Source organism: Gossypium hirsutum, chromosome D01, assembly GCF_007990345.1.
Source record: "Gossypium hirsutum isolate 1008001.06 chromosome D01, Gossypium_hirsutum_v2.1, whole genome shotgun sequence".
Lineage (NCBI taxonomy): Eukaryota > Viridiplantae > Streptophyta > Magnoliopsida > Malvales > Malvaceae > Gossypium > Gossypium hirsutum.
Genome location: NC_053437.1, coordinates 3,929,048 through 3,949,225, shown reverse-complemented (window position 1 = coordinate 3,949,225; position 20,178 = coordinate 3,929,048). Strand labels below are relative to the sequence as shown.

Sequence of the window (20,178 nt, the reverse complement as noted above, 5' to 3'; positions counted from 1 at the left end):
TGTTTGTTTCTCTCCTTGCAGGTGATTGACTTGGAGCAGGTGGCGCAGTGGAGTGGGTGGTGACGGCTGTGAACAGAGGGCAGGTGAGGCGGCCAGGAGCAGGTGCGGCACAACAGGGGGCTAGGGTTTCTGCCCTAGTCTGACTGGGTTTGGGGCTGGTTGGGCTTATTGGGCCGATTGGGTTAGGCTAGTGGGCTGTCTTGTAATGGGTTTGGGAAGGGTTCAGATTGGGCTTGTACAATTATGATTGATAATATAATAGGCATGTCTACGCTGGATATATACAAAAAATTATTGGAGGGTTTTTGGGTCAAATGGAGTAGATGCCGTTACCAGAGTTGTACTAGAAACAAAGTTTTGTTTAAAGATATGTAAGTTTCTTTAATAATTTAAGTTTGCATTTTGAGTGTGCATCATTCTGGAATTTTTAGGTACAACATCTACTTTTTGTTTTGTTTCATTTTATGTTACTTTTTGGCAATTAAATTTAATGATGGTAATTAAGTATGATGATTTTGCATCTAAAATTGATCAACATCTAACAATCAAATGAACTAAAAGCATTTCTAATTTAGTATCTGCCTCTGCTTTCTCTGCTGTTTTGTCTTCTTTTTGGACAATTATATTTGATTATGTCTATCTTTTTATTTTCTTTTTATTTTTGATGTCTATTCAATTTAGTTGGTAGTACGTAAATATTCCACCATTGTGGATGAGTTTATTTTTTTGGCAAAAACTCTATTAATGCAATAATATATACTTTTTGGATTAATTAATTTGAATAAATTTTGTCTCACCTTTCATTATATTAAATCATATTAGTTACCTAAAAACTCTTATACTGTAACACATGTTGCATACTTTTTACAAGCAAACATATGTAAAGAATTGTTGTATTTCTTTTTTGAGTATATACCACAAAACATAATATAATTTTTTAAATTACCTTCCATTGATTTTTTTATACAAATTTGGAATTTTTCTTTACACCCCTTTATTAATTTTACTTTGATTTGTTGAATATATAATCCAGATTCTTCGGAGCTTATCGTCTCTGTTTGCTAATAACAGGTATATTTAATTTTAGATTTGCAGATTTGCATTTGCACTAGTTGAGAACAAATATTAGCTATATTCTGGGGGAAAAAAAGAATAAGGAGCCTATCATATTATACAAGTTTATATTTAATTTCACTACAAAACTAAGAAAGCTATGACACTCTTTACGGAGTTTGAATGCAGAATACAATCTTCTTCTATATGAAAGAAATTTTTTGTCAAGTTAAGAAAGATGTTAGAGTTTTAGTTAAGCTTGTTTCCATAATGGTATTGTTTAGAACTTTCACAGGTTATAAGTTTGGTGGATATTCATTTTGCTAAAACATTCAACAAAGTTAGCTCTTGAATTTATCAAATCTGTTTTTTGGGGGGTTCTCTTGCATCTTTTGGTGGTTCTAGATTTTGTTTCATTTATGAAATTTGAAGGTTATTATATTTTTAATTTGTCCTTCTTCAAGTTTATTTGGCATGAATAGAAACAACAGTTGAGTATCCTTCATGGTTAAGAATCATGTTCTTTCTTTAGAATTTGCTAATTGGATGGGGTTACGAATGTGTTAATTTGGGTGAATGTCATGACCCTGTCAAATCTATTGGAATGTGTGAGGTTAGAATAATTGGCATCCACTTTGCATGATTTACTCCTTTTGTGTTTCAAATTCTGAATTTTAATTTGTTGAGATATACCTGCTAATGACAAAAACAATGCATATAATTCAGACTACTCTCGGTTAAGTCCATAGACTAGTGAAATATGCCACTCTCTCAAATACTAGTTAACATAAAACTATCACACTATATCCTTTTTTCTGAGAATGTAAGTTATATATTATGTGATTAATTTCAACATGTTACATTGTATTTCTTTAAAGGTGGAGTTATCTTGAGGTCATTTCCTGGGATCATTTGTTTGCTTGCTTTTGTCACGTACAAATGGAGAAGAAGACATTTATCCATGGATGATATGATCGAAGAGTTCCTTAAAAGCCAAAATAATCTAGTGCCATTAAGGTATTCTTTTAAAGAAATTAAAAAAAATGACTAAAAATTTTAAAGATAAATTAGGTGAAGGGGGTTATGGCTCAGTGTTTAAAGGAAAGCTTCGTAGCGGCCATCATGTGGCAATAAAATTGTTGGGCAAATCAAAAGGTAATGGCCAAGATTTCATAAACGAAGTTGCTTCCATTGGGACAATTCATCATGCTAATGTGGCAAAACTTATCGGATTTTGTGTGGAGGGATCAAAGCAAGCTCTAGTATATGACTTCATGTCTAATGGATCTTTAGATAAAATCATATTTACAGAAGAAAATAAGAACACTTTGGGCTGGAAAAAAATGTTTGATATTGTACTTGGGGTGGCTCAAGGAATTCACTACTTACATCAAGGATGTGACATGCAAATTCTACATTTTGATATCAAGCCACACAATATTCTTCTTGATGAGAATTTTAATCCAAAAGTTTCCGATTTTGGTCTTGCTAAATTGTATTCAGTAGACGATAGCATTGTCTCTCTCACTGCGGCACGAGGAACGATAGGATATATTGCTCCAGAATTGGTTTACAAAAATCTTGGAGGCATCTCATACAAAGCTGATGTTTATAGTTTTGGAATGTTACTGATGGAAATGGTTGGAAGGAGAAAGAATGTGAATGCATTTGCTGACCACACTAGTCAGATCTATTTTCCATCTTGGATTTATGACCGATTAGATCAAGGAGAGGACTTGGAGTTGGGAGATGTTTCTGACGATGAAAAAGCAATGGTAAAGAAAATGGTAATAACAGCCTTTTGGTGTATACAATTACTGCCTTTTGATCGTCCTTCAATGAGTAAAGTTTTGAAGATGCTTGAATCTGATGTTGAACTCCTTGATATGCCTCCTAAGCCATTCCATCAACTTCCGCTTGAAACATCAATGGAGATTCATAGCTGTGAGAACTCTAATGATGAGCTAAGTACATCATTGGATACTGTTACTATAACAAGTTCAAATATTGCATAAGGTTAGAAACATTTCACTTTATTATCTCACCATTTAACTTTATAATATTTTGCCTTATATATATTAGCATCTTATTATGTGTGTCACATATGTCCATAGATAACTATAGTTAAAAATAAATTTTGAGTAAATTTGACAATGGCATTGTCTTTAAATTTTAATTTTTAAGCTTCATTATTTTCATATACAATTAATAACGTACTATTGCTAATAATATTATTAAGTAAAAAAAAACACTTTTACCTATGTGTTAAGTTATTGATCATAATTACAAATTTTCATTAATATGACTATTTGTTCAATATTAAGTATTTAAAATTTTTGTTAAAAAATATTTAAATTTAAATCATAATAGAAATTATATATAAATTAAAAGTAAACTATATAGATAGGTTGAGGTTAGGTTGAATTGAATTGAGTTGGTTAGATTTTTCATGTTTGGATAAACCCTTTACCTTAGATTTAAGACCTGATGCATCTAAAAGTTAATTTTGGAATATTTATAAGAGTTGCTACCACAATAGCCTCTTCTTGTTTTATTGCATTGCAGACGTTGTTGGCGGGTGAGAGGTGAATCCATTGTGATGAGGATGTTGGATGTCTTGTTTCCTTTTTCGTTGTTACAATGATTGAATTCAAGTATTTCTACGCTCTAAGTGCGATGCGCTATCTTTTGTTTTTAGAACAAATTTGTTGCGGTATTTGAGAATGTTGGCATTATTGTTTTGTTGTTGGCCAATCTAGTTTCTTTGTGCTTTAAATGTTGGATGTGTCATCGACTTTATAAAGTTGTATAATAATTCTCATTTGGTTCTTTTTAAATAAATGCCATTTAAAAATAAATTGTTGGATGAGCCAAATACATTGTTGGATTTTGTTTAAAAATAAATGTGGATTTGATTTTAAATAAGTAATATTGAGACAATGAATTTGCTTAGAATCAAAAAGTTTTGCACATGCCTTTGTGAAAATATTTCAAAGACATAACTAAGAATTTATGTAGCTTTATACCTTTGAATTGATACCCTTATTATTGAGTATGTTTCATATTTCAGTTAAATTTGAAAGGTAATTTTCCAGTTAAACTCTCTTTATTTATTTTAGTTGAATTTGAGAGGTAATTTCTCAACTAAACCCCAATTTTTTTTTTAAATTTATGTCTGCTATTTATATTATTGGATAATTTAAAATTTGAATTTGAATTTGAATTTGAATTTAATTAAATAGAACTTATATCTTATATTAATTATATTTAATTTGTAATATTTTAAATTCATATAAAATAGATGAAAATACATGTAATTATATTAAAAATCATTTAAAAATATACTTATGTAGTTGTTGAATAAAATTAAAAATGTATACAATGAGACATTGAGTCTCGTCTAACGTTATGCATGGGTTGGGGTGGAATGTGCGTTGCTCAAGGGTTCTAACTATTAACTTACGTTTTAGAAATTTCCAACAATCGTTCTCTACAATTGACTTACATAACACAAAAGGACAAAAGGGATCAGGCTTGCTGCTCCCAACCACTTGAATGCTTTTGCGTTTCAAACAGGACTTGAGACTTGCATTGTCTTGGTCGTTCTCACTGAAGTTGGAATAGATTAATGGTAAAGGTTTGTCTGGTCCAGATTTATTTAAAAACTTTGAACCATATTAAATTCTTCTTTTTCTTTTGTTTTTCATTGTAATATAATAAAATTAATCGTATTAAATTGTAAAAGTTATCACCTATAAATCATTTCAATGGAATTGAAAATAACCCGTTAGAATATAACAAACCCTAAATTTAATAACTCAACTTAATACTCTCTCTAATGCATATGGGATTATTACTTATTAAATAAAGATATATTAGATTATTTAAAAAATGATATAAAAGCTAAATGTGGCTTTGTTTGGTATGGTAAAATTTAGGTAATAAGGATTGTTGACACCATTTTTTTGGATGGAAAACGGGGTCGACTTGGGTTTTGAAAAATGAGAACGAAAACGGGAGTCGCCACCGATCCTTTTTGATGAGGTGTGATCGGATCACCTCAAAAAGTGGTTGTTTTTAATAAACGATTTGATTTTATTAAAACAACAAGTTTGGTCCACGAAATTCAGAAAAACGGGTTCGGGAGTCGATTACGCACGAGGAAGGATTAGCACCCTCGATACGCCCAAAATTGGTACCTAGTTGATTACTTAATGTCTTAGTGTCGAAAAACTAAAAACTTCAAAGAAATTTAAAATACGATCCTAAAAACTCGAATGGCATGAATTTAAATTCAAGAGGATGTTTAGCTATTTGGTTGAACGAGAAAAATCGACACCCAGCACCTTAGGGCATGTTTTTTCGAATTTCCAAACGTAAAACATTGCCTTATTTTAAAAATTTTAAAAGGATATTAAGCCATTTGGTTGAACGAGAAAAATCAACACCCAGCACCTTAGGGCATATTTTCTCGAATTTCCAAACGCAAAACATTGCCTTATTTTAAAAATTTAAAAGGATATTAAGCTATTTGGTTGAACGAGAAAAATCGACACCCAACACTTTAGGGCATGTTTTCTCGACCTTCCAAACGCAAAACATTGCCTCATTTAGAAATATTTTTCCTTTTGAAATATGATATTTATATGCATAATGGAATATTGAACATGATTGTGTGAATAAAAAAAAAACAAAACAAATAATAAACTAAATTAATTGTGCATATATCATAACAAATAAAAAAAAAACTAAAACATAAAAAAATAGACATATAAAAAATAAACAAATACACATGAAAATTACAATAACAATAAAGGAAAATAGATGAAAATCATAAAATATGAAAATATGAAAATATATATATATATATATATATTATGAGGCATAAAATATAAGTATTTACATGTATATGTGTACATATAACTATCACGAAATATAAAAATATATGTATAGATATATATAAACATGTAAACAAATTATAATAGGTACATAAAGCACATAACTATGTATACGTACATATAATTGAAACATAGATGTTTGTATATATACAAGTGTATAAAAATATAGAGTATAAAAATATTTAATAAATAAAAGTATGTACGCATTACTATTATAAGTTATATATATGTATATAATTATGTATGCATATATATATAAAAATATTCATAGGTATATGTACATATATTATAAAAAGAAAGCTATAATAATAATGAAACAAGTTAACATACTAATCAAAGCAGTGACGAATAGGTTTAAGGAAAATAAAACTAGCAATAATTAATAATAATAATAATACTACTAAAAAAGGGACTAAATCGAAGTAAAAATAAAAATACTGAGCGAATTTCAAATAAAAAAGACTGAAAAGACTAAATTGTGACACACGCGGAAAGAGGGGGACCAAAATGGAAATAATCCCCACCCTCCAAAACACTGCATTTCAAAGTGGACCAGATTCTGAATGAAAATAAAATATAGGGCGAATTTTAAAAAAAGGAAAGAACTTGATTGCAAAATTATTTAAAAGTGGAAGGCCTGAAAATGCAATTATCCCTTCCGTCGAAAACACGCGGATCCTTCAGGCGGGTCGGGTCGGTTTTCGGGCCGGCCTTAAAACGGCGCCGTTTTGGTACCTAAGAGGCTTGCCCAAAACGACGTCGTTTTGGGGGGCCTATAAAAGTCAAGGTTTCCCCCCAAAAAAATCATTTTCAGCTTTCATTAAAAAAAAAAACTCTTCTTCTCAAAAATATCCTCTCCCCCTCTCCAGCACTGCCCAGAATCCGACGAACTTGGCCACCACGTCGCCGCCGCTCCGTCGTCGCGACGGTGGCCGGAAAATTCAAAAAAGGTATTATTTTTTATTTTAAAATCTATATATTATATTTATATATATATATGTTTTTAGAAATAAAAGAAAAATAAAAATAAGAATAAAGAATCAAACAGTTTCGGATGGAAGAAAAATAAAGAGAAAAATATAAATAAAAGAAAATAGAGTTTATACCAAAAGAAAAATTTCTTGAATCCGTTTTCTTTGCCCTTTTTATTTCTTGAAATAGTGAAAGAGGGGCCGAACCCCTTACAATTCGTTTGAATGGCCTTTATATAGCCATTTTTACACAATTTATTTTATTATTGTTTCTACTGTTTTGTCCTTCTTTGCTTGCGTGTTCTCCTTTGTTTTGTAGGTGGAGCAGGTGGTGCAAGTGGGCGAAATAGTGGCGGTGGCAGAGGGTAGGTGATGGCGGCAGTAGTAGCAGAAAGATCAGAAGAGGCGGCTAGGGTTAGGGGGATTAGGGTTTCTGAAATGATTTTAAAATTTTGGGCCACTGGGCCTTGTAATTGGGTCTGCTGGTATGGGTTAGTGTTTAGGTGGGTTATTGGGTTTGTGGGTATTGGGTTCTTTTTGTTAGTGGGCCGGGCAGAAATTGGGTTTGTACAGCTGCCCCTCTTTGCTCATTGTCGTGTAACGATAACAGAGCAAAGACTAAGAAAGACCAATTTTTTGCCCGGTTTCGCCAAGTCTTGACTTCTCTTGACGCTTCTCTTCAAGTAGCTTCACTCCAGTCCACTGTACCTTGTTGCTTCTATCCATTCCGCCGCAACTTCAAAAAGACAAGACTTGTAGCTTCAATCCACTCTGTTGTACCTTCAGGGGGTGAGGTTTGGGATTTTAACTTACTCCACTGCAACTTCAGGGAGATCTGACTTGGACGTAATCTACTCTACTGCCAATTCAGAGAGATAAGATTCTTTATTTTAATCCGCTCCACTGTAACTTCAGGGAGATAGGATTATGTCTTTAATCTGCTCCGCTGTAACCTCAGGGAGATAAGATCTGCAATTCTTCGGTCTACTCCGCTGTAACCTCAGGGAAATAAGACCTGATGCGATCTACTCTACTGTAACTTCAGAGAGATAAGATCCTTTATTTTAATCCGCTCCACTGTAACTTCAGGGAGATAGGATTTTGTCTTTAATCTGCTCCGCTGTAACCTCAGGGAGATAAGATCTGCAATTCTCCAGTCTACTCCGCTGTAACCTCAGGGAAATAAGACCTGATGCGATCTACTCTACTGTAACTTCAGAGAGATAAGATCCTTTATTTTAATCCGCTCCACTGTAACTTCAGGGAGATAGGATTATGTCTTTAATCTGCTCCGCTGTAACCTCAGGGAGATAAGATCTGCAATTCTTCGGTCTACTCCGCTGTAACCTCAGGGAAATAAGACCTGATGCGATCTACTCTACTGTAACTTCAGAGAGATAAGATCCTTTATTTTAATCCGCTCCACTGTAACTTCAGGGAGATAGGATTATGTCTTCGATCTGCTCCGCTGTAACCTCAGGGAGATAAGATCTGAAATTCTTCGGTCTACTCCACTGTAACCTCAGGGAGATAAGACCTGATGCGATCTACTCTACTGTAACTTCAGAGAGATAAGATCCTTTATTTTAATCCGCTCCACTGTAACTTTAGGGAGATAGGATTATGTCTTTGATCTGCTCCGCTGTAACCTCAGGGAGATAAGATTTGCAATTCTTCGGTCTACTCCGCTGTAACCTCAGGGAAATAAGACCTGATGCGATCTACTCTACTGTAACTTTAGAGAGATAAGATCCTTTATTTTAATCTGCTCCACTGTAACTTCAGGGAGATAGGATTATGTCTTCGATCTGCTCCGCTGTAACCTCAGGGAGATAAGATTTGCAATTCTTCGGTCTACTCCGCTGTAACCTCAGGGAAATAAGACCTGATACGATCTACTCTACTGTAACTTCAGAGAGATAAGATCCTTTATTTTAATCCGCTCCACTGTAACTTCAGGGAGATAGGATTATATCTTCGATCTGCTCCGCTGTAACCTCAGGGAGATAAGATCTGCAATTCTTCGGTCTACTCCGCTGTAACCTCAGGGAGATAAGATCTGAAATTCTTCGGTCTACTCCGCTGTAACCTCAGGGAAATAAGACCTGATGCGATCTACTCTACTGTAACTTCAGAGAGATAAGATCCTTTATTTTAATCCGCTCCACTGTAACTTCAGGGAGATAGGATTATGTCTTCGATCTGCTCCGCTGTAACCTCAGGGAGATAAGATCTGAAATTTCCAACCTATTCCACTGCTGGTCAGGGACATAGGACTTGTGGCTTAAATCCGCTTCCTTACACTTGAAGATAAGATTTGCTGTCTTTGATCTGCTCCCCTACAACTAAGGGAGGCAAGGCTTGTGTCCTCGATCTACTTCGTTGTCAATGTAGGAAGATAAGATCTGCTTCTTTAACCAGCTCCACTGCAACCAATGAAGGGAAGGTTTGTTTTCGATCTGCTTCGTTGTTAACGTAGGAAGGCAAGATCTGCTTCTTTAACCAGCTCCACTGTAACCAATGAAGCAAGGATTGTTTTCGATCTGCTTCGTTGTTAACGCAGGAATGCAAGATCTGCTTCTTTAACCAGCTCCACTGTAACCAATGAAGGCAATGATTTGTTTTCGATCTGCTTCGCTGTTAATGCTGGAAGGCAAGATCTGCTTTTTTAACCAGCTCCACTGTAACCAATGAAGGCAAGGCTTTGTTTTCGATGTTCACTGATTTGTTCTCTAGGGAACATGACCTGTATGTTCTATTTTATGAACCTAATTGTGCCTAGAGATTAGGATGACATGATCAGAACGAATCAAATGCTCCTAACTAGATGTGTATGAATGACATGCAAAATGTCATGAAAATGATTCCTTAATGCTTAGGTTATCATCACACAAAAGCATATTAAGGCTTTATTACTGACGTGCTATACCACCTTCTTGCTCGGCTAGCATATCCAAAGAATCACTTAATCTGATTGCCCCCCACTGTGAACGTCAAAGTTCAATCCACTGGGACATAAAATTTGCACCATCAATCTCCCACTATAACCCAAGGGTAGATATGCATGGCCTTTCTCAATCTTCTACTATCGCAATTCAATGATATTGAATGTGAAACTCTTTGGTCCTTTACCTCATCCCCAAGGTGTCATACCAAATGCTCATGCACAAATGAAGGCTCTCTTCTCCGAGGTAACCTCTTCCTATTGCCTGATGATCATTGCTTGTTTGTTCGTTTAAGCTTTGCCATTGACATGGCATCTTGTCATTTTGTTCATTCAGTGCACTTGAAAACAAAAATCCAAAGAGAAAGTCTAAATTTAGACTATTCCTTCTCAAATTTCCAACCTTTAAAAATTGGTGTGTTCTAAACAATAGTACTGCTTTAGGCTCCTATATTATTTAGAAACTTCTAGAGTAATATGTAAAACTTCCATTGTGAAAGTATTATTAGTCCATTAATCATTATTCTAATGCAACATGCTTTACAAAAAGGGTCATAACAATGGATAAGAATAAAATTGGTTCTGAGCATAGCTCAAAAGGAATAAATTACCAAAAATTGTAAAGAAGGATGACGAAGAAATTAATTGGGGATGTATATCTTGGAAAGAAAAAATATTCCAAGAACAACAAATAATGTGAGGATTGGGTGCTCCAGATATCGCTACTTGAACTTCTCTGTACAAACTTTCTGAAGACCATTTTGAGTTGGACATGTGTTTAGGAGATCTACAGTGCTCTGTCGATGCCCCAAGATGTCGTCTATCCTTTCCTGTTGATTCAGGCATAGCAAGATCACCACATGCCCCAATATGATCAAAATTCGAATTGCTCTGATCGCCTCATGCCCCATTCTGAACAAATATTTGAGCCGCCCTTTTCAGGTTTTCAACTCAAATCCCCTTTGGCCTAAGGCGCCCTTTCCGGGTTTTCCCCTTAGCCTCTCTATTTTTTATTTTTTATTTTTCATTCTCATTTTTCATTTCATTTTTTTTGACTTAGAGTGCCCTTTGCGGGTTTTCACCTTGGTCCTTCCTCATTCTTTAAACGAAGTATTTCTTGACTAGATCCGAGTTTATAGGACTAGCAATCTTACTCAAGATCAGTGCTCTTCTGAAGAATGTCTTCTTTACAAAGTAGGGACATTCCTGGTTTGGCATTTATTTCCCTCTGGAATCATTTTTAGAGAGGAATGATCTTTTTCGACATCCAACCCTCTCGTGGAATTCTCTGATATGACACTGTTCATTATGGGCTCGTATCACTTGTTTCCGGTACATCCGACCCTGAAGAATAGCTTTTAACCTTTTTTCTAGGTTCAACTGATCGCATCGCGATTGGATCCATTCTGCTTCATCCAATTCTAGCTCAAATAATACCTGGAGAGAAAGGATTTCAATAGGTAAAACTACCTAAACCCCGCAAACCAAAGAGAAAGGTATTGCCCCGGTACAAATGTTTGACAAGCAAGGAAGGCAAATAGTAATTTCTCATGCCAATCCTTGTAAGGGTCTGTTTGATTGACGGAATTGATTTTCCGGAAAATCATTTTCAACTTTTCCAGCGTTTGATTGGCAGAAAACATTTTCCATTTGGAAAATGAACTCCAAAACAAGGGAAAATGGGTTACATTTTAGGGAAAATGTCTTACCCTTTCAATTTTCGTAAGACATTTTCCGTGCTCTCCTCTTTATCGCTTCCTTCATTCCTTCCTTCATTTCCGGTAGAAAACTGCTTCTGTTTATCGATTTTCCAATAACTTGTTTTTTTAATTATTCAATACTTGTTTTTTTAACACAATTACAAATAATTTATTTGATATTAATTTTTTTCAATTTATAACGACTAATATTGTAGCTTAATAATTGAGTATTATTATAAATAAATAATTGCAATATATGTAAAAATAATTTAAAATATAAAAAATTATTAATATATATTAATATATGTAAAAACAACTTTTTCGAAAATATTTTCAGAAAATCTGCCAAACAGCAAAAAATATTTTACACAGATTCAATCAAACACCAGAAAATATTTTCCAGTAAATCATTTTACAGAAAAGTAAACCATTTTCCAGAAATCATTTTACGGAAAACATTTTACTGGCAATCAAACAGACCTAAGTCTCAGTCATTTTCCTTCAATTTTCGATGTTCAATTCTAGGCAATTCAGTGACGAATCGTGGTGTCCACTTCTGAGTTAATTTGAGACCTCAGCGATCGTGCTATTGTTTAAGCTCAATGCATTCTCCAATAACCTCTTCTCTGAAATTCTGTATCGGTATACGATGACTTTGGCTCATGAAGTAGCCTCTCAAAATGAAGCAATGCCCATTAGAAGTCTCTGATAATGGTGATGTTCATGCCTCATTGTGCTCGAAATTTAAGTCGCCCTTTTCGGGTTTTCAATTCAAAACCTCATTTGGTCACAAAGCGCCCTTTGCGAGTTTTCGCTTTGGCCTCTCCTTTTCTTTTTTCTTTTCTTTTTCATTCTGATTTTTTCATCTAGATTTCTCCTTTTTCATTCTTCTTTCTTTTTCTCATTTTTATTTTGATCTTGATTTTGATTTTTTTCTTCTTTCTTCTTTTTGTTTTTTTTATTTTGATTTTTGATTTTTTCATTTTCATTTTCATTTTCATTTTCATTTTGACTTTGATTTTGATTTTTCTTTTTCTTCACTTTTTTGATCTGAGCCTTTTGGGATGCAACTTCGACAAAAAACTTTGGATCTTCCTATTTAATCAGGATGGACCCAACAACAACTTGAAGAGACGGAAATTCAACTTCAAATGGGCAAAACTATGCTGACTCCACGAGAAAGACATTGCCCCGGTAAAGAATTACATCATTCATACTGTAAATTTCTGACATCGTGCTGTTGTGCAGATTTCATTATCGGCATTTAACCCAGACATATCCTGGTATGATCCTACAAAGATCTCTTCAAAATCTAGAGGTGCCTCAACAAGGTGTTGCTTCGTCTCTGCGATCAGGTCAATTCTAATCCTCGCCAAGCTCACAATTTCTGATGATTCCTTGTGAGGTAGGATCTGTCTATCCTCTTGTTCAACCATCCTTAACAAGTTAGGAGATAAACTACAATCTTTGTCATTTTCAAAGCATTGAGATCCCTCTGAACACATGCCTCACTCAAAAGGAAAATCTAGGTCTGTAGCAGTCATTCACGTAATTGATATCCGGGGACCCATAGCAAGTACCAAAGAATATACAAAAGAATGTATAGATTCATGAATAATTATTTGTATCATATAATTATGAATGAATGAATGAATGATGGTTTGGAAGAAAATTCAAAAGAATGAAAGAATCAGAAATAATTATTCAAAAAGAATGAAAGAATATTAGCTCAAAAAGGAATGCAAAGATGTATTTTATTAGAATAATAACGTTCAGACATTAACCTATTTCACAAAGGAATTTCTATCACTTTAGGCTAAAACAACAAAATGTTCTGAACATTACTCTAGATAAGCCCTAAAAACTAAAGGGATTTTTTTCGCAGCCCAGTTGCTTAGAACACTCCAGATTTATAAGGGCAGATATCTAACAAGGTTCCTTTTCATTCGTGTCTTCAAATATGTCATTGGTGTGAACGCTTGCCAACATTGAACGTATGTTTTCCTCCTCTTTAATTTCCTCACGAAGCTTCATCCCCTTATCGTCCATCATGTCCTGAACCAAGGCCTTGAATTCCACACTCTCTTGGGTCTCGAACCCCCTCTCATGATGGAAATCGCAATGGTTCCGTGTCTTTCCCTTATTTCCTCCTGAATCAGAAATAACTTATCCCCTTCCACCTTCATGTCTACCCCATTATCAATATGGCTAGGTAGTAGATTTTCTGCGCTAGACGAGTCATCAAATCTGACAACCCCCATATTAATGAGCTTTTCAACTAGTTTCTTGAAGGCAATGCAGTTCTCTATTGAATGCCCCGTAATTCCTGCATGGTAGTCGCATTGTACGTTCGTGTCATACTATTTGGGATACGGAGGCTGTATGGGTTTTAAGTAGAAGGGGGACACCACACGTGCATCAAATAAGCTTCGGTATAACTCACTATATGACATCGGAATTGGTATGAACTGGAGCTTCTCAGTACCTGGTTTCGCTCCAGATTCTTGCTTTAAAGGATTCCGATGTCTGGTGGTTTCTGTCTTTGGCCGGCCTATAGTGATTGGTGTTGAGTGGCCCTTGTTATATCTGCCTGCATTATCCTCTTTATTCGCCTTCTTCCCTAGTGCCTTTGTAGTATCTGGGTATTCTATCATCATCTTCTTTATTTCGGCTAGATTAGCAATAGGACTAGCTAAATCATTCATCAAATTGGATTCTAAGCCTGTTAAGCAATTCACTGGTGTCGATGTACCAGTTTGATAATATTGGGATCCGACAGTAAAAAGTGCTCCTTGTGGACGCCCATCTGGCTGAACCTGGACACTTGTCGGAGTACAATCTAAGGAATAGACAAGATCTTCATTATCAACCCCAAAGTAAACCACCGGGTCTTTCATTTCTTTTGACTTTCCAGCTAGCAATCGGTTAAACTGGTTTATCATAGTTCTCCGTAATTCTAGCATCTGATCTCTCGTCTCCTGTTGAAATTCAGTTAATTGCTCCTGCATCTAAATCTGCATTCGCTCTAATTTTTCCAACCTTCGTTCCATTTCTCTAGTCTTTGTTTGGTTGGTTGGTTTTACAGGTTAGCTGAAATAAATTTACTCGTTTAGACTCTTTCAATGCATGTAATGCAATGTAATGCAAATGCATGAAATGAATGCCTAAAGAGACGTTGATTCTGATTCAATTACATTTAGGAAACTTTTCTAGAAAACAAATTCCCTTACATAAAACGGATACATGTATGGCCTCACCGTCATTTTCTTTATCCGCATGTTTAAGGTAATCTCGCCAATTTTCAATAAATGTCACTGCTAGCTCATTTTCTTGATCTTGGTCGTGATCCATCATCTGCCCATCTTCATAAGACTCGTCAGCTTCTTTAAGGGAGTGGAATGTTGAAGGCTCTTAGACAATTGCCTTGAATCCTCAGGCCACGAAGTAGGATCACGAACTCTTCCATCGCCATTCTTGTGTTTCTCAGAATATATTCGGGCAGTCGTATTGTTTTCCACTTTATCAAGGAATCCGTATTCCATGACAAGCTTTCTAATTTAGTAATCGAACTTAAATCAATATCTCTTTCCTAAGATGCAAATGCAATGTAATGCAATCATAATCAAAACACAACAAGAAGGGTTAGAACAAAACATAAGCAAGCACGGAAAACAAAAAAAAAACCTAATCAGGTAAATACTAGGGATTTGGAATGGCTCTACCTAGGTTAAGTTCCTAAGTCCACTATATGTGGGTTGGTTCTAAAGATAAGGTACCCGAACCAGCATATTCCTCGATCTTCACCCATTATAGGCTCATACAGACCGAGTTCGATTCAGGGGAATACATTTCCCTATGGCTGCACGGAGATGAAAATCTCACGAAGACACAGGTACGGATGTATCCCGAAAGCTATCCACTATCCTGCACGGAGGTGAAAACCTCACGAAGGAGTAGCTTCTCACTCCCACTTAAAAGGTGTGACCAACGGTTATGCAATGCAATGTGCAGAAAGATATAAAAATTTAAAATACAAAACATAATGAAAACTATAACTCAAAACAAATGGAATGCAATGAGAGGATCGTATATTTAAATCAAATTTTCAACTTTCGACAAAAAGACAAGAAATAATCAACTCGTGGCTTGACTCTCTTATTTAAAGTCCCCAGTGGAGTCGCCAAGCTGTTGACACCATTTTTTTGGATGGAAAACGGGGTCGACTTGGGTTTTGAAAAATGAGAACGAAAACGGGAGTCGCCACCGATCCTTTTTGATGAGGTGTGATCGGATCACCTCAAAAAGTGGTTGTTTTTAATAAACGATTTGATTTTATTAAAACAAGAAGTTTGGTCCACGAAATTCAGAAAAACGGGTTCGGGAGTCGATTACGCACGAGGAAGGATTAGCACCCTCGATATGCCCAAAATTGGTACCTAGTTGATTACTTAATGTCTTAGTGTCGAAAAACTGAAAACTTCAAAGAAATTTAAAATACGATCCTAAAAACTCGAATGGCATGAATTTAAATTCAAGAGGATGTTTAGCTATTTGGTTGAACGAGAAAAATCGACACCCAGCACCTTAGGGCATGTTTTTTCGAATTTTCAAACGTAAAACATTGCCTTATTTTAAAAATTTTAAAAGGATATTAAGCCATTTGGTTGAACGAGAAAAATCAACACCCAGCACCTTAGGGCATGTTTTCTCGAATTTCCAAACGCAAAACATTGCCTTATTTTAAAAATTTAAAAGGATATTAAGCTATTTGGTTGAACGAGAAAAATCGACACCCAGCACCTTAGGGCATGTTTTCTCGAACTTCCAAACGCAAAACATTGCCTCATTTAGAAATATTTTTCCTTTTGAAATATGATATTTATATGCATAATGGAATATTGAACATGATTGTGTGAATAAAAAAAAACAAAACAAATAATAAACTAAATTAATTGTGCATATATCATAACAAATAAAAAAAACTAAAACATAAAAAAATAGACATATAAAAAAATAAACAAATACACATGAAAATTACAATAACAATAAAGGAAAATAGATGAAAATCATAAAATATGAAAATATGAAAATATATATATTATGAGGCATAAAATATAAGTATTTACATGTATATGTGTACATATAACTATCACGAAATATAAAAATATATGTATAGATATATATAAACATGTAAACAAATTATAATAGGTACATAAAGCACATAACTATGTATACGTACATATATTTATATGAATTGAAACATAGATGTTTGTATATATACAAGTGTATAAAAATATAGAGTATAAAAATATTTAATAAATAAAAGTATGTACGCATTAATATTATAAGGTATATATATGTATATAATTATGTATGCATATATATATAAAAAATATTCATAGGTATATGTACATATATTATAAAAAAGAAAGCTATAATAATAATGAAACAAGTTAACATACTAATCAAAGCAGTGACGAATAGGTTTAAGGAAAATAAAACTAGCAATAATTAATAATAATAATAATAATAATACTAAAAAAGGGACTAAATCGAAGTAAAAATAAAAATACTAAGCGAATTTCAAATAAAAAAGACTGAAAAGACTAAATTGTGACACGCGCGGAAAGAGGGGGACCAAAATAGAAATAATCCCCACCCTCCAAAACACTGCATTTCAAAGTGGACCAGATTCTGAATGAAAATAAAATATAGGGCGAATTTTAAAAAAAGGAAAGAACTTGATTGCAAAATTATTTAAAAGTGGAAGGCCTGAAAACACAATTATCCCTTCCGTCGAAAACACGCAGATCCTTCAGGCGGGTCGGGACGGTTTTCAGGCCGGCCTTAAAACGGCGCCGTTTTGGTACCTAAGAGGCTTGCCCAAAACGACGTCGTTTTGGGGGGCCTATAAAAGTCAAGGTTTCCCAAAAAAAAATGATTTTCAGCTTTCATTAAAAAAAAAAACTCTTCTTCTCAAAAATATCCTCTCCCCCTCTCCAGCACTGCCCAGAATCCGACGAACTTGGCCACCACGTCGCCGCCGCTCCGTCGTCGCGACGGTGGCCGGAAAATTCAAAAAGATATTATTTTTTATTTAAAATCTATATATTATATTTATATATATATGTTTTTAAAAATAAAAGAAAAATAAAAATAAGAATAAAGAATCAAACAGTTTCGGATGGAAGAAAAATAAAGAGAAAAATATAAATAAAAGAAAATAGAGTTTATACCAAAAGAAAAATTTCTTGAATCCGTTTTCTTTGCCCTTTTTATTTCTTGAAATAGTGAAAGAGGGCCGAACCCCTTACAATTCGTTTGAATGGCCTTTATATAGCCATTTTTACACAATTTATTTTATTATTGTTTCTACTGTTTTGTCCTTCTTTGCTTGCGTGTTCTCCTTTGTTTTGCAGGTGGAGCAGGTGGTGCAAGTGGGCGAAACAGTGGCGGTGGCAGAGGGTAGGTGATGGCGGCAGTAGTAGCAGAAAGATCAGAAGAGGCGGCTAGGGTTATGGGGATTAGGGTTTCTGAAATGATTTTAAAATTTTGGGCCACTGGGCCTTGTAATTGGGTCTGCTGGTATGGGTTAGTGTTTAGGTGGGTTATTGGGTTTGTGGGTATTGGGTTCTTTTTGTTAGTGGGCCGGGCAGAAATTGGGTCTGTACAAGGATTATGATGTTTTGGGTTCAAATTCTATTAAATTGATGTATTTTATAAAGTTTAATAAAAAATAAAAATACTCTCAATATAATATTTTTTGTTTTTAAAAATAATAAGATTTTAATGATTTTACAATTTAGTTGATACCTCATTGATAGAGAACCATAAACTCTATTAAACTTTTAAACATAGTATAGATGCATCTATTGTTCTTTCAATTGGGAGATTTTGCTGATAATATATTAGTGGTTGGTACTTATCCTATTTTCAATTTTCAATACTCAAAATGAAATCATGTAACTCAAGGTCTTCTATCTCCTATGATGCGCAACGGATGCTTCGAATGCTACTTTGCTTGTATCCGACTCCGAACTGACTCATAATTGGCATTTCAATCCAAACAGTCACTATTCTGTTAGTTTTGGCTGTAAGGTAGCACTCCAAATTTACACAAATGTTATTGACCTTCATCTTGATGGTCCTTGGCAAATGCTTTGGGGCGTACAACTCGTGCTATTTATGATGTGCAGGAGGCTCCTCGACAGCCTACTCTGGGAGGGGTTGATTGTTGGACACGGATGATTGCAACTCCCTTCCTCTTAGTTACTTTTGTAGATTCTTTTCTTATTCTTATATTTATCCTTATGGTAATTATTATGATAGAAGGTTAGAGGTTAGCATTATTTATGTTATGAATTGCACGAAACCTATAAAATCATCGCTTTACATTGAGGCATCTCATACAAAGCCGATGTTTATAGTTTTGGAATGTATTGATGGAAATTGTTGGAAGGAGAAAGAATGTGAATGCATTTGCTGACCACACTAGTCAAATATATTTTCCATCTTGGATTTATGACCAAATTGGATCAAGGAGAGGACTTAGAGTTCGGAGGTATTTCTGACGATGAAAAAGTAATGGTAAAGAAGATGATAATAATTGCTTTTTGGTGTATACAATTACTACCTTCTGATCGCCCTTCAATGAGTATACACCACAAAACATGATATAATGTTTTAAATTACCTTCCATTGATTTGTGTAAACAAATTTGGAATTTTTCTTTACACCCTTTATTAATTTTGCTTTGATTTGTTGAATATATAATCCAGATTTTTAAAATTTAAGTTTCTTTTCAGAAGGATAAATAAAAGAAAAAATTGTTTTAAAAGTGCTTAATATAAACAACAGCATGATTAAAAAAAACATAATATTATGTTTGAATATGATTCACTGTTACATCCTTTAATGCTATAATATATATTTTTTGGATTAGTTAATTTGAATAAAATTTGTCTCACCTTTCATCATATAAAATAATTTTGGTTATGTAAAAATTATTATACCGTAAAAGATGCTGCATACTTTTTACAAACAAAAAAAATTATGTAAATAATTAGTGTAAGCACTAAATTTTTGTCCGACTAGAGTTTGTGTTTAATTTTCAAAATTTAAAAAAAAAAAAAATTTAAAAAAATAAAAATTGCATTTTGACACCTAAACTTTTCCTAAATTTCATTTTGACCCTTAAACTTTCTTTAAATTTCACTTAGACCCCTAAACTTTCATTAAATTTCATTTTAATCCTAAATTTTCTAAAAATTACATTTAGCCCCAGAAGTTTTGCTGCATTTGCGATTTGGTCCTTCAGACAAGTTACATGATTTGGGGCACCCACTTCCAGATTTTCAGGCCATAAACATGGGTGGCTGCTCCTTCCCCACTTGCTACCTGCAAAAAAGAAGCAAAACCAACTATAAAAAGGAGTTTAAATTCCAAAAATGAGGACACCCACGAAAAAAATAAAAAAAAACTTGCAAAAAGAGAGATTTTTTCGAAGAAAAAAGAAGAAAAGAGAAGAAAAGAGAAAGAGGAGAAGAAAAGAAAGAGTACCGGCGTCGGAGGAGGTAGCGGCGGCGCAAGCGGTGGTGGAGGCTAGACTTTGA

General features: G+C 34.2%; 1 pseudogene; it reads left to right on the top strand.

Moving 5' to 3' along the window:
• On the top strand, positions 1-3,887 carry LOC107956369 (rust resistance kinase Lr10-like; annotated as a pseudogene).
• Positions 3,888-20,178: the final 16,291 nt, after the last annotated feature.